This window comes from Papaver somniferum, chromosome 2 (assembly GCF_003573695.1).
Source record: "Papaver somniferum cultivar HN1 chromosome 2, ASM357369v1, whole genome shotgun sequence".
Lineage (NCBI taxonomy): Eukaryota > Viridiplantae > Streptophyta > Magnoliopsida > Ranunculales > Papaveraceae > Papaver > Papaver somniferum.
Genome location: NC_039359.1, coordinates 128,609,242 through 128,625,000, shown reverse-complemented (window position 1 = coordinate 128,625,000; position 15,759 = coordinate 128,609,242). Strand labels below are relative to the sequence as shown.

The 15,759-nt window shown below is 36.1% G+C and overlaps 1 long non-coding RNA gene across 2 annotated transcripts; it reads left to right on the top strand.

Annotated features, from left to right (window-relative positions):
• The first annotated feature begins 5,525 nt into the window (after positions 1–5,525).
• On the top strand, positions 5,526–8,576 carry LOC113349090. 2 transcript variants are annotated; one of them, XR_003359942.1, is made up of 6 exons: positions 5,526–5,772; positions 5,866–5,921; positions 6,205–6,273; positions 6,474–6,736; positions 7,853–8,110; positions 8,240–8,576. It is a non-coding gene; the product is annotated as an uncharacterized LOC113349090 (long non-coding RNA). The 2 variants fall into 2 exon arrangements; XR_003359941.1 differs by having other exon boundaries at positions 6,170–6,273.
• The last annotated feature ends 7,183 nt before the right edge of the window (positions 8,577–15,759 follow it).

Sequence of the window (15,759 nt, the reverse complement as noted above, 5' to 3'; positions counted from 1 at the left end):
TTCTTCATCCAGGTAATACTGTATAGCTTTCCATTTTTGTTGAAATTCGGATCTTCATCCAGGTAACTGAAAAGTGCAACTGACTTGGATACATTCAAATTATACATGTTGATTAGTGTATGTTGTTGCGCATAGGTGATAACTTGGCCTGAATAAAGAGAGTCTGAACTGTAGTTAACTCTCCAATCTTTTCTCCAAGTCTGCAAAACAATGAAACACTTATGCTTATGCAGTTATGCTTAGAACAATGTTTTTAATATTTATGAACTTTTATATGTATGAAGTATGATACAATGTCTTTATTTCATTTCTTGTTTCATTTCTTGTTTCATTTCTTGTTTCATTTCAGTCATAAGCTGGCATGGATGCATCAAGTCAAGCTCATGAAACAGCTACTCCTACACCTACAACTGCTACACCTACCACTGCCACAGATACAGTTGTTGGATCCTCAATGCAACCAACAAATGAAGCAGCACAGCCAGAGACAGCAGCAGTAGATGTAGAAGCTACTTCTACTCAAAAGGGTGGTAGTAAGATAACTTCTAACGTTTGGAATTATTTCAAGAGGTTAAATGTTCAAGATGCTGCATGCAATTACTGCAAGAAGGTGATAAAGGCTCATACTGGAAAGAATGGTACAAGTGGAATGTGGAAGCACTTCAACAGATGCAAGCAGAATCCTAACAAGCCAAGCCAAAAGGACAACAAACTCTGACATTAAATCCTGCAGCACTGGGTGAGGATGAAGGTCAGTTAGTCTGTACTAATTTCAGTCAGGATAAATGTAAAATGGCAGTTGTTGAATTTATTATAATTGATGAGATGTCATTTAGAGCAGTTGAGGGTGAAGGTTTTAGGAGAATGATGCATGTCTTAGAGCCTAGATTTGTTGTGCCAAGTAGAATGACTATTTATAGATGTTTATTAGACATGTATGTATTAGAGAAAGAAAAGTTGAAAAATTACTTCAAGTCAACCAAGCAGAGGGTTAGTTTGACAACAGACACATGGACTTCACCAAACAATTTCAACTACATCTGTGTAACAGTTCACTTTATTGATCAGCAGTGGAAGTATCAAAAGAGAATTATTATGTTTGTGAGGTTAGTGGTCACAAAGGAATTGACATTGGTGAGATGTTAGAGAAGTGTTTGTCAGACTGGGAGCTTAAAGATGTGTTTACTGTCACTTTGGATAATGTGAGTGCCAACAAGGTAGCAATGGATTATTTGAAGACTAGTATTGTTTCAAAGACAGGGGCAGAAGAGAGAGCTAAGTACTTGCATGTAAGTATATGTATATGAATATGAGTCATATGACTTATTTATTTACTTTTACTTCTACTTATTTATTAAAATATCTAATACTTGTTTGAATTCACCTTTTCAGGTAAGGTGTGCAGCTCATGTACTTGCACTTGTGGTAAAGATGCTGTGAGGGTCTACAACAAATCAATTGCAAGAATCAGGTCAGTTGTCAAGTATATAAAAGGTTCTCCATCTAGGTTGGCTAAGCTTAAGCGTTGTGCAAAATTAGTTGGAATAGAGTCTAAGGTAACATTGATATTAGATGTTAAGACTAGGTGGAACAGCACATTCTTGATGCTACAGGCTGCAGAAGTGTTTGAAAAAGCATTTATTAGGTTAGAAAGGTATGACAAGGAATATCGGCAGTTGTTTTATTACCCAAAACATAGTGAGAAAGATCTACCTGATGCTAATGATTTTGATATTGATGTTAATGTTGGTGAAGAAGAAGAAGAATTTAGTGAAGAAGAACAAGAAGAAGTTGAGGTGACAGGGAAGAAGAAGGCACAAAAGAAGAAGAAGAAGGTAGTAGTGAGGAAACCTGCTCCATGTGAAGAGGACTGGATCTTTGCCAGAGGACTTGTCAAATGTTTGAAAGTATTCTTTGATGCCACTGTTGCATTTTCAGCCTCGACTAAGGTAACAACAAACACTTTCTTATGGCAATTAGTTATCATATATGAGCAACTAGTTGAGTTTAGAGATAATGTAGATGAAGATCCTTTTATTGCTACTATGGCTGGAAAAATGTTTAAGAAGTATAACAAATATTGGGGTGATTATGCAAAGATGAACCCTACAATCTTTTTTGCCATGTTGTTAGATCCTAGAGAGAAAGAAAAAGGACTACAATTTGCTCTTGATCTCTTGTATGGGAAGAGTTCTTCTAAGGTTGAATCTGTTATGAAGCTTGTTAAGTTGGATTTTAAGATTCTATTTGAAGAATATAAGGATGTTTATTCAGTTCATGAGGAGTCAAGTAGTTCTATCCAGGGACAAGCCAAAGCAGTGGTAAGTAAACCAGTGACAGGGCCAAGTCGTATGAAAGAGTTGATGTCAAGGAGTAAGAGGTTCAAGAAAGGCCCAAATGATGATGAGGGAAAAACAGAGTTGGATAAATATTACATTGACGAGTATGAACAAGGTGAAGGAGAAGATGATGAGGAGGAGTTTGACTTATTGGGTTGGTGGAAGACCAACAGTACAAAGTATAAGATACTTGGACATATGGCTAAGGACATATTAGCCATTCCTGTGTCTTCTGTTGCCTCTGAGTCTGCTTTTAGCACAGGAAAGCGAGTCTTAAGTCCTTGTAGAAGCTCTTTATCTACAAGGACAGTTGAGGCATTGCTTTGCACACAAAGCTGGCTAAGGAAGCCAATACAACTTGATCTTCTATCTGATTACATACCAGATGATGATGTTGAAATTGAAGAAGGTAACATATTACATTATTACTTGTGTTTGGCAGTAATAGATATAGTCTAATGGTTACTAACTGCTATTATTTTTTTTTTTGCAGCGTTACTTGGTCCTATCAACAATGATGACACCACAAGTGTTGCTGACATGGATTAGAAGATCAATATTCAAGGCTACTACAGCACTGCTAGACTGCTAGTTGTTCTTTTATCCGATTTTCTCATTTTCAAGACTTAGTGTGTGTCTGTGACTACTGTTCATTTTCTCATTTGCTATTAATATTGCTACTTATTAGTTGTTGCTTTGAGATATTGAAAAATAGATAAAAAAGTAAAAAACAGGGCAGTAGGTTTCTTTTTTTTTTTTCCCTGAAATGGAACCGGAACCGGTACCGGTACCGACCGGAACCGGCCGGTCCAAAATGGAACCGGAACCGAGGTACTCGGTACCGGGACCGGTCCATTTTTTTGGTACCGAAGGGTGTAAGGTACAGGTACTCGGTCTCGGCAAGAACCGAGCCGAACCGTACCGTGTGCACCCTTAATCTCACGTTATCAGAGATAGGCATCACTACCAATGAACGTAACTTCCACCGGCGGTGGCATGAGAAGTTGAAATGAAACACGTTTTTTAAAGAAGGCTATTATTGGGGGGTCACATTTTAATAGAGGGGTTTCACTTGGATTTTCAGTGTTCAAAAAAATGGTGATAGGATATCCTAATACAAATACAAAATATCTAGATTACCCTTTAACTAAAATAAAAACTTAAAAACCTAATCTCTTCTATTCCAAATCCAAAAAAAAAACTACTCCTCTTCTCATCTTTCTTCTCTTCCTCTCCGTCACAATAACTTCAATTTCAATTCAACTTCAACTCGCTTGAATGAAATCGAAGTAAAATTAGGGTTTTAGTTACGTTTCTGCTAGTGTTACGTCTAGGTACGGTACTAGATTTCCAACCGAAATTTAATCTATGAAGAACTTACGTCTAGGTTTAGTTTAATTCAACCGTAAAATTGGATTTTACGTCTAGGTTTAGTTGGATTCCAACCGTAAAATTGGATTTGCATGTTGTGTTACGTCTAGTTTAGTTGACTGAATTTTCCTTTCGTAAACCTAGCCGTAATTTTCAATTTTACGGTTCGTTTCTATATAGGATAAACCTAGACGTAATTCTTCATGTATCTTTCAAGTAATCTTCATGTTTGATTACGTTTAGGAAAATGCCATGTATTTTCCAACCGTAAGTTGTTACATCTAGGTTCGATTTTTTTTTCTCTCTAGGATAACCTAGACGTAATTATTCATTAACCGTAATTTTTCTTCTTTTTTTCTCTTCTCTCTAGTTTTTCTTCCCACAAAAACTTTGTCCAAGAATTCACCAAGTATGTAACAAAGTTCATTAATTTAATTATTATCTAATTCAATTAAATTAAAATTAACTAAATAAGGGTTGTTTGGTCATTACAAAATTATTCGAGATAAGGGGTTTTTGATATTACTTATGGGTGACCCATTTTTATCATATTAGGTGACGCCCCTCTAATGAAATGTGACCCCAGTAATAGTCTTCATTTTAAATGAAATGAGAGGGGGAGATATCAGTACATTAATAGTCACCAGCAAAGTTCAATAGTGATACTGATACATAAACAATTCAATTTTCTAATGCACTAAATGCAATAGTGAGTGATATAACTTTAACGTGTCCCATACTTTGAAGAGATTAGTTGATTTGTATAATTTGTACTGCGTGGTAACTTCTTATAAGAGCGTCCACAATGGTGCGAGTATAACTAAAGACCAAAGACTAAAAAAAAAGATCAAATTTGGGTTTAGTCCGTCCTGTAGTGTAGCGGGTGACGAGTAAATTTGGTCGCGCGTTGATATAAAGTCCGCTTCATCGTCCAGCGTAGATAAAGATTACGCCTGGCATGGGACGTTGATAAAGATAACGCCTGGTATGGGGCGTTGATAAAGATAACACCTGGTATGGGGCGTGAACTATAGCAACGCCTGTGTGGGACGGAGATTATACGTTCGCCCGGGTTTAAAAATAAAAAAATAAAAAAAGAAAATGGGGCGTTGATAAAGACAACGCCCCAAACAAATTTCCCAAAGTTTTAAAACTTTAGGCGTTGACTATATAAACGCCTCTCTTCAGGCGTTAATAATATAAACGCATGTTGCCCGCGTTAACTTTACGTACGCCCGACGGGGCGTACATTTAACCAACGCCCCATCCAGGCGTACATTTTACCAACGCCCGTTCGTTGGGCGTTAACTATACGAGTGCCTGATGAGTGGCGTAGACTATATCAACGTCCGTGGTGTAGGCGGAGATTATATAAACGCCTGACTATATTTTGGTTTGGTCTTGGTCGCCGACCAAATTTGGTCTGGTTTTTACTCTTTGATCAAATTTTGATCGATAGTCCATCCCACTGCGCCAGCCCACTGGACCAAATATTTGGGTTTACTCGTCCATTGCAGTTGCTCTAATCTACTACTATTGAACTACATCATGTCGACCAATAAACCCAATTAAAGACCGTAACGTTGTCCATTTTGAATGTCTCGTTTACATATACCTTAATTATGTAAGAGCACAAATGAGATCAGTGCAAAAGTGAATTAAACTAAGAAGAAACCGATCAACGGAGCAACAAAAAATCTTACCTGCACAATCTTCCTATAATAAAGAAAAGGGGGACTTTTCGACCGTGGCCCCCCTTTTTTACCACAGTACCCTTAACTTCACCATATATTTGCGATTAAATCTCCGTTCTCCGTCAGTCCGTCTTCTCTCTCGCTCTGCTTCTTCCTTTCCAAATCCTTTTTCTCTTTTTCGTACAGAACTGAGCTCTCTCTCTTGATTCACTCTCCTTCCATATCTGATCTAATCTCTTTAATTCCTCTTTTCCAAGTTAATTCACCTGATTTAGGGGTTATGCTTCAAATTCACTTGATTGAACCATTAAGTTTGAGGAAAAAACTTAATTCATCTGGATTCATCTCTAGAAGTCGTGAATGGCTAGGTTTTTATCCTTATTACTTTCTATTTTCTTTTCGGTTAATCTTTTGATCGTTAGGGTTCAATTAATAATGGGTTTGTTTGTTTTCACGCATAGAACGACATCAAAGAAATCAAAGACAAGAGATCAAAGACAAGAGATCAGAATTGCAGGTACAAGTTAGTGACTTCAATGGATTTTCATCAAACTTAACCTTTAATTTTTGGATGCATTTTCATTAAATGATGATTAACTAATTTTAATAATTAGATTGACAATTTTTTAAGAAATTCCTGACACCATTATTTGTAAACTTCAACTTTTTTTAGTTTTCCTAATAGAAAAAGCATTTTTAAAGTTCAATTTCGTTGATAAGTTTACAGCTGCTGATATCCTATTCAATCTGACATTGATGAACCAGTATTTCTCCACTCTTATTACAAACCAAAATTCCAGATTCAAGTAAGCAATGTAATGTGCTTGGAAGTTGGAACATCATCAATAGATCAATGTACTAGCAAAAAGGTAATATCCCAATTTGGTTGAGTTGAAATTCCCTTGCACTATCCTTTAGAAAAACGGCCAACGTAGGAATCAGTTTGTAAAGAGGTAGTATATAACATTAGCATTTTAATAATCTTTCCCCCCCTCAATGGATTTCTTACACCTTTATCTTTGAAAATTGTTGAGCTTCAGTTTTCAATATTAATATTTTGGTTTTGCAGACTAACTGTTCGAAGAATTATAGCAGTTAGATTAGATCCTAGAATACAAGCTCGGCAAGACATGAATGCTGGGAAGAAAATATAACAACAAAGATATGTTCGATTAAACAATCGGCGTATTTTTGAAAAGGCAAAACGAGCAGCAATGACGGAAAATGAAAGACAAGAGCTTCTTCAAAAACGACTCAACGCTTATCATATGCCAACAGCAGCACGAGACACACATCCAACAAAAAATGAGCATGAAGCATCAACAAGTTCTGGTATGTTTCAGCTGTGTATATTTATCCATTGCTTATTAGCAAATTAGTATGTTTTGAGCAGTTTGGGTCATATTTTGTCTTCAAATCATGTGAATGTTCGGCTAGGAATTGCCACACATTTTGATTCCCACAAATCACATGTTAGGGGGTCTATATTTAAGATTGGATTTTAGGGTTCTGCTTCTAATCACATTGGTAATGACCCAATTGAGGCCGACTCCAACCCAGGCCGGTGTTGGCAGCTGTATGCTCCACTTTTGTGAAGAACTATCAAGATGCCCCCTATCTATCAAAGCTTACATATTCTATGATGTAGGGTATCATGGGAGCGATTATGACCAACGTGTTGTGCCATTATTACAGAGAAATATATTTCGTCTTCCATGAAGCTTACATTTAACTTTCAAGGAAACAAAAAACAAACAAAGCTTACATTTGAAATCGTGGTTTCTTAACTTTGAGGATTCTCTTTTTCATTGTACAGTGTGATGAATGCTTACACTATGTATTATGTATTATAACCTAACTCTTGATCAATGATGCTTACGTTTGCATGCTAATGTACCCTGTGTTTTGAATGTTTACTGTGTTTGGATGTATGCATGTGTTTCGTATATACATTAGTTGCAACTCTGTGACATTTTACTCATAATACTGAATGTATATGTCATCATTTGAGCTGTACTGAAGCTTATCCATTAACAAATGTGACTTTCCCTCATAGGTTATATGCTGCAAATATAACCAAAGAAGAGTATCTGCTTATTTAATTTGTCCACGAACCATTTCTTAAAAAAAAATCAAATTTAGGTTCATTTTCTAAAAATAGAACAAGTGTTTCAAGTTAAAACTGTGTTTGGAGGTTTATATTATTGACAACAGACAACTAGAGTTTCTAATTAGAATTCAATTTCAGTGGTTCATCTATTGCTTTTAATCAGAAATGACCGTAATATTGCTCAGAGTGGATGTTATGAGAAGCTCAACAAATCTTCAACAGACTGTTGAATGAATATTACAGAACTTTATTTTTTTGTTTTATTTTTTTATGCAAAATCTTCTGCGCACCTGTTCATGACAGATTTTAATTTTCTTTTTTCTTTGGTTTAATTTTAGATGGATTCACAAGGTAAGATTTTGGGTTTCTATCCACGTCGAAGTCCAAGAATTATCGACAGGCAATCTCAACAACAAGGATATGCTCACTTACAGCGACGCCGTGCTACATATGCAAGGCAATCACAACAGCAAAGAGATTGTCACTTACAGCAGGGTCGTGCTGCATATGAAGTAAAACAAGATTCGATAGCTGAAGTCGAAACACTAGCGCTTCTTGATCAAACTGAGTAATGCTTATCGCATTGAAGGTAAAAGGTAAATTAGTAAAGAATATATTTTGCAGGTCTTTTGCTAGAATCGTATACTTAGATAAATTTCAATAGTCTCTTAATTATAGTGCAAAAGTTAAATATTTCCTGACATTTGATAGTTTTGATGATAAAGGTACCTTCCTGACACCATTGATGTTGCCAGTGGAGGACGACAACAAGGATCTACAGGCTGTGAATGTTAAGAAATGAACTCTTTCAGTTTAGCCATCTCGAGCCTTTGGGTAAATAGCGAAGTGCATCAGGTTCCCCACTGTTGGATTGATATCAAGTGCAGTGAAATTTATTAAAGTTCCTTTTGTATATCCCAAAGAATTCTATACAAAACTGGAAGTCTGTCTCTTATCATTTTTCTCATTAGAACTGTTTATGTTTCCATTTTCATCATAAAATCTTTGTATGAAGACAGATACCTAATAAGCCTACTAGCGAAGAAGTTGTTTAGTTTGTCACTCTTTATGTTTTATATAAGTTTTGTATCAGAACGAAAAGCCGGCAGGTGCATGCACGTGCGTCTTTACTAGTAAAAAATAAAACAAAAGGCTAGGGTTCATTGATTAAGAGAAACAAAGAGACTGAAAACAAAAAGGGTTACGGTTTACCAATAGAGAAACAAAGCATAATGAAGCAAAAGTATTTTGCTGGGATAATGCAGCGTTATTGGTTTGGGTCAAGCTTCAACTTATGATGAAGCCAAGCTGGTGAAATTTAACCATGTTACTATCCAATTTAGGTGTTTATGTAATAATTAGTACCCATCGCACAGAAAAATCTAACTGTTTTAGATTTTCATGGGAAAAGTATTTAATTTGTCATGATGGATTTAATCACTCTTAGTTTGCTAGACGTGCTACCATCCTAAACGTGCTACCATCTGTTTTCTGTTAGATTCAAAATATCAACATAGGGAATTAAGCACATGAATTAATGATAATCGCAGAATTATCAACTGGTGTCATAAACCCCAATAGATAATCAGCTTAATGCAACCAAATTAGTTTGTAACTGAAAAACTCTCGCCTACAAAACATAGGGTTTGTAAAATCTAAATCACCTACAAAATTAAAATACAGCTAAATCGAACATTCACGTCTGTTTTACGCTTCAGTAATTACGAAAAAAAATCAAAAGCAAATCCACAACTTCTGAGAAACCCTCTAACACATCTGTTTCTTGTTGATCCGTGTATTATGACGTGTGATACAAAAAAAATAAAAATAAAATAAATAAATAAAACTACTCAACACATGAAGGTAGAACGAAGAAAAAATAGAAGAAAATAAGAATCGAAAGGGGAGATGAGAGGAGGCAGTAAAAATAAGAGAGAATTATTATTTAGGGTTTCGGGATAAGTTTTATATATATGGATTTTTTTTTATTTTTTTTTGTAGAAAATAAAATAAAAAATCCACAATTCCTATTGGTTGGGGCCAGGAGTTTTAGAATTCAATCTGGAGCCAGTATTTCGGCCTCAAATTATATATACAAAGGGTATTATGGTCAGTTCACTGAAAACAGGAGAAAATTCATGGACGGGAGAAAAGCTAATCTTTTTGTGAAATTGAAAATTTTCGTTAGGTTTCATTTGACAAAAAAGGGACGATTTTTTGGGGACCATGGTTTTTTTGGGGGACCATGGTTTTATTTTGGGTAAAGACATTAGAAGTAAATCCAGGTCACCCCTTATCTAGATATTTATATTAATACCTAAATTACCCTCCTGATTAATTTTGGGTGATGATTAGTTAATGTTAATAATAGTTAGTGTAATGATTAGTGAGATGATTAAGTTAAAGATAATTAGTGAGATTAAAAAATCAGATGGTTTTTTCTTAAAAGAAGTAGAATTATTGAGAGAGTAAAGTCAGAGAAGATGAAGAAGGAAAACATGAAAAACGATGGATTTTACCAACCACAACCGGAGGAAGGGTATTTGGGTACCCAGGTATACTTCAAACTTAGATAATGTTGGTTGAATTGCTCCAAACTTTCAAAAAAAATGAAATTTTTTATGTAGATTTGGGCCAGTTCAGTTACCATATGTCAAGAACATGTAACCGAACACACCTGAAAGTGTAGTTCGGTTACGTTTTCCAAACACGCAGGTTACCGAACTCGCTCGTTAATGGAGGTTTTGGTCGTACAGTGTAATGTTCGGTTACCTAGGATAAAATGGTAGGTAACCGAACTTTGAACTTAATAATTTATTTGGGTACATCTTGTGTGTTCGGTTATGTTCGCAAACTTCAACGCAACCAAGTTTCCAACCGAACTGCAGGTTAAAAGTAACCTAGTGTTAGAAGTTCGGTTGGTTCGCAAACTTCAACATATTTGCGAATCAACCAAACTGGGCTTATATATGCATATATCCAATTAGGCAAACGTCGGTTACTACGAAATTTATTTCTTGGTGAATTAGGTAGAGTTCGGTTACGAAGTTTCAAAGGTAGAGTTCAGTTACAAAGAAAACTTAATATTTTTGCGAACGAACCGAACTTGTGGACTTCTCATTATTTTCGTAAACTAAAGTTCGGTGATATCCTTATTTTGCGAGAGAACCGAACTTATGGACTTGTGTTGTTCTAATACAAGGAGTTCGGTTAAACGTATTTTTTTGCGAATCAATCGAACTCTGAGTTTGGTTAAGAAAAAATTAATTCGTGATAACCGAACTTTTCTCTGAAAAAACCCTCCATTAAACCTCTCTGCAACTTCCATTTTCAACTCATTTTAATGATTACTTCTCATTTATTCAACCAAAAACGAATGACAAGTAATGGGTTTGTGAGAATATCTTTGTTAATGTTTTAAATTAAGCTATATATATATAGTGGCGGTGATGGTTGGTGGTCGGAGGTGGTGGTGGTGATAATCGGAGGTGATGGTGGTGGTAATTGGCAATGGTGGGAGGTGGTGGTGGGAGGAGGTGCTGGTTATATATATATAGGTGGTTATTGGGTTGGTTTTAAATTAAATTAGGTTAAGGGTAGGTTAGTCATTTCAATGCTTTAGGACATCCCTTATAACTATAGGGAAGGTGGCCTAATAAAATCATGGTTCCCTCAAAAAAACCATGGTCCCTAAAAAATCGTTCCAAAAAAGTGACCATAAAAGGGACTCCCTCCCTTCGGGCCCGTTGGGCCCTTCAGTCGGTCAGCCCAATTATAGAGAAGAGAAATTATACTTTTGAATAAGAAAAACAAATGAAAATACCCAAGTTGAATCACATAATAGTGTATTTCTGAATCAAAATTTACAGAAAAGAAAATTATGGCCACGAATTTACCTTAAACTTTAAGTTTAAATGTTTTATGATCAAGATCCTCAACAAATCGTTTTTAGAGAAATACACCGTTAGTCACTTGCCCAAAAGATGTTTTATTATTTAGTTTTATTCTCCAGAAATATATCTTCGAGTAAACATAAAGAATGATTATAGTGACCAACCAGTGGTTAGAGCAACCACAGTCGACGACCAAAACCAAATATTTGGTCCAGAAATCAATCACTATCGAACGGAGTAAAGATCAAAAACTAGACTAAAATCAAAAACCAAACCATATTTGGTCTTTAGTTTAGTTTTGATGCGGTGAGACGCAATTATATTACTTGCGCTTGGAGTGGGGCGGAGTTATAATTGTCGTTTGGGAGTGAGATGCAAATACTAGTTGCGTCTATGTGAAGCGTGATTTTAATATACGCCTGACGGGACGTGATTTTAATTTGCGTCTGTAACCAGACGAACATTTAAAATTCGCTCGAATGAGGCGAAAATATAAACTGCGTCTAATGGGACGTTTATATAAAGCCCGCCCGATGATAAGCAAACATTTAAACTCCGTTTCACTCAAGGGAACTATTTAAAAATCCATTTCATATAAGTTCGAATCCAAAAATAATGTGGCAAACAGAAGTAAGTACCAATTGGAATTTGGTATAAATACAAACGCCCCTTTCGTCATGGGTATAAATCATACAGAGCAATCAATTAGATTAATTGATCCGGGTCTAGTTAAAAGAATCAAACTGTTCTTCGATGCCTCAACATTCATTGCACCAATTGGAATTTGTTGGTACTCTTTATTCTTTTACTGAAGGGCGTAAATCGGTGGTATACTCGAGTTGTTCCAGGAATGTTAGTGATGCCCCACGTTACTTAAACACTTCACCTTGTATTAGCAAGGCATCCTCAAACATGTCATCGTGAATCCAAGGCGTGGACTTAACTTCCGCCCCATCAGGCGTAAGTAATATTTCCGCCTGCTATTTGGGCGTGAATTATATGTACGCCCCACACCAGGCGTTTGTTCTATCAACACCCCATAACAGGCGTAATTTATATGTACGCCTCGTACAAGCGTACATAATACTCACGCCCAACAACAAACGAATCTTATATCTGCGCTCGACCAAATATACTCCACTACCGTAGCATAGCACCACGGATTAAACCCAATTTTTTTTAGTTTTTTCGTTTGTTTTTGGTCTTTGGTTATGGTCGCACCACTGCAGTTGCTCTTAGAAATTCATTAATTTACCATTTAACAAAACAAAATTATAAATCTCAATTATGCCTTAATAATACATTATAATTATAAGAAACCCAACTATACTCTCACGAGCACTCAAATTTTAGTGGGTGCAAACGACCCAACTTGCACCCACCTCCCTCCGTCCCTAAAGATATTCTTTAAACTTAATTCCATGGAAATCTTTCCTTGTCTCTCCGAGGATACTAGTTTCACGGAATACGTACACTTTCAATGAAATTGTTTCTTTTCCCGGTTATCAAACTCAACTTAAGTGAACAAGCCCAATTACATCACATCATTTATATATTATGCATGTGTTTAACAAGGTCTCATTACAAAACTCATAACCTTGGAACTCTTTCCATGCATCTCTCTAGGATATACATGACCATAGTATTTGCTTCAGTTCTTACAATTTGATTTTAAAATTTGTCATCCATTCTTTCATCATTCTCAAGGAACATGCAAATTTCAGTATCTTTAATTGGCTTCATGTTTTATCTCGTCATAGAGATCTTTGATGATCGCTGAATCGTCACGACAATTTAAACTTGATCTCTCGTTTTGTTGTCAAACCCACAGTGATTATGCCTGACCACACTTAACTTATCTTCTTTCTTGACCGCAGATATGACCAAGAAAATTCTGCAGCTGAAAGATAAAGATCTACCAGCTATTTTCAACTGCACCAGTCATACATATGTTATTTGTGTCAGTGAGTACAAGAGTAATTAAGAAATCATACAATTAATATCATGCAATCATATTTTTTGTAGAAGCTGTTTAGATAGTTAGATTGACTATGATCATAGACAAGTGTGCCCTCTGTGTAGAACTGCATTAATTTAGCAACTAGTTAGCCTAACTAGGTAATAATAAAAAGGAATTAACTTCTTCTTGTGAATATGAAAAGTAAATTTATTAACGAAAGTAATAGATTTATATACTTCGGGAGAAATCCAGATCTTGCTTATCTAATCCTGTTTTCTTAGAACAAATGAAAATTTGATAGGAAAACTTAACATTTTATGGTAGACCTAGCTATATTTTTGCAACGAAATTGCAAGGCCTGAAATTTTTCACCAAAAATTGGGGAGGAGAGACTTATGGCTCACTTCGGGCTGAAGTGGACAAGTTGTTAGAGAACTGCTCGGTCAAACTCGCATGTGTTGCTATTTCAAGTATGTTTGTCAATGTTAGTGATCAAAACTATAAGTCTTGATTTCTAGTCTCTTGTAGCTAAGACTCGGGCTAGGATAGTAAGTGTAGTTGAGCTCAAGGAATTCATGGAGATTCATCATACAAGTAGAAGATCTACTCAAGGAACCGGTGGAACTTCTCGAAAAAAAGGTATGTGGAGACTTGAACTTATCTGTCACTCAAAAGTCTATCTATTCTATCTCCTACTCTTTGAGACAAAAGTCGTATGCTATATATATATATACTAGATCATACACATTTGGTATTTCGAGCCGAGTATACCTCGCCTATCTATATCTCGAAATATGTGTTGGTAAGATTTTCGCTTCGACCAAGTTTATCTTTACCTAGTGACGAAAGTCATGAATGTTTCAATCACCTTGAAAATTGCTTTGACGAGAAATAGTGTAACAACTATATAACGTCCTCTAAGAATGTTTCAATGATTGGAATGAGAGTTTAGATTACATAACCAATGGATTCCTTGAACCGAAGTTTTCGAACTTTGTTGATCAAGAGAACCGTAAGTATGGCAAGTGCCAAGTCCGCGAACTGTCGAAGTTCTCAAACCCGAGAATTTCTGCTGGAGTTGACAAACTACTTGCATGAGCCAAGTCCGTGAACCGGCGTAGTTCTCGAACCCGAGAATTTCTGCTGGAGTTTGTAAACTCTATCCGGTGTCTTAAGTCCGTGAACCTAGTCTGCGAACTTGAGAAGGTTATATATCTAAAGATGATTTTTGAACTTAATCTTAAAAGACTAAGGAATGCTTTTGCAAACCGTGGCTATTAAAGTTCATGAACCGATTCGAGTGAATCAAATCATCTTTGCTTCAATTGTGTCTTGTGTAGTTACATAAGATTTCCTTGCAATTGAACAACTCTCTTAACTAGTTCATTTGAGTCAATTGAACTAGTTATGGTGAAGAAGAACATGGTTGGTATGAAACGCTCATATGGTTAACCTCTTTGGATAGACTATTGTTGAACCAACAATGTACACGTTTGGGTGCGGTTAACAAACCTAGAAGCGTACAGTCATTTGTGTATGACAAGCTAAGTTTTCGATCTAACGGTTGAGAAATATTAGCTTGAATCTAAATCAGGTTTTCATCTAACGGTGAATATTGATTGCTTTGTAACTAAGGCAAAATCCTGATTTGAAAGGCTATATAAAGGAGACCTCCAGTATTGTGCAAAACTAATCCCCACACCTTACGTGTGATACTAGTTTGCGTGCTAGAGTCGATTCTCCTTTAACCTTTGGTTTTCTTCTTCTAAAACCAGGTTAACGACTTAAAGACTTCATTGGGATTGTGAAGCCAGACCGATACTACTTTTATCGTAGTTGTGTGATCTGATCTTGCATCTTCTATCGTAACAGTACAATCATATTGATTGGATTGAGATCGTGAGAGTTCTCCGATAGGCAAGATATAAAAAGTAATCACAAACACCTTCGTCTCATCGTTTGTGATTCCACGACATCTTGTTTCGCTACCATACGATTAAGATTGTTGTGAGGTGATTGATTAATCTAGGTTGTTCTTCGGGAATATAAGACCGGATTATCAATTAGTTCCTGTTCACCTTGATTATTATCAAAAGACGGAACAAAAACTTTTAGGGTTTTTCTGTGGGAGACAGATTTATCCTTTGATAGACTTGTCTGTGTGAGACAAATTTGTTTATTGTTAAAGCCTGCAATTTTGGGTCGTAGAAACTCTTAGTTGTGGGTGAGATCAGCTAAGGGAATCAAGTGTGCAGTATCCTGCTGGGATCAGTGGGAGACTGATTGGGGGTTCAACTATAGTCCAGTCCGAAGTTAACTTGGAGTAGGCTAGTGTCTGTAGCGGCTTAATACAATGTGTATTCAATCTGTACTAGGTCCCGATGTTTTTATG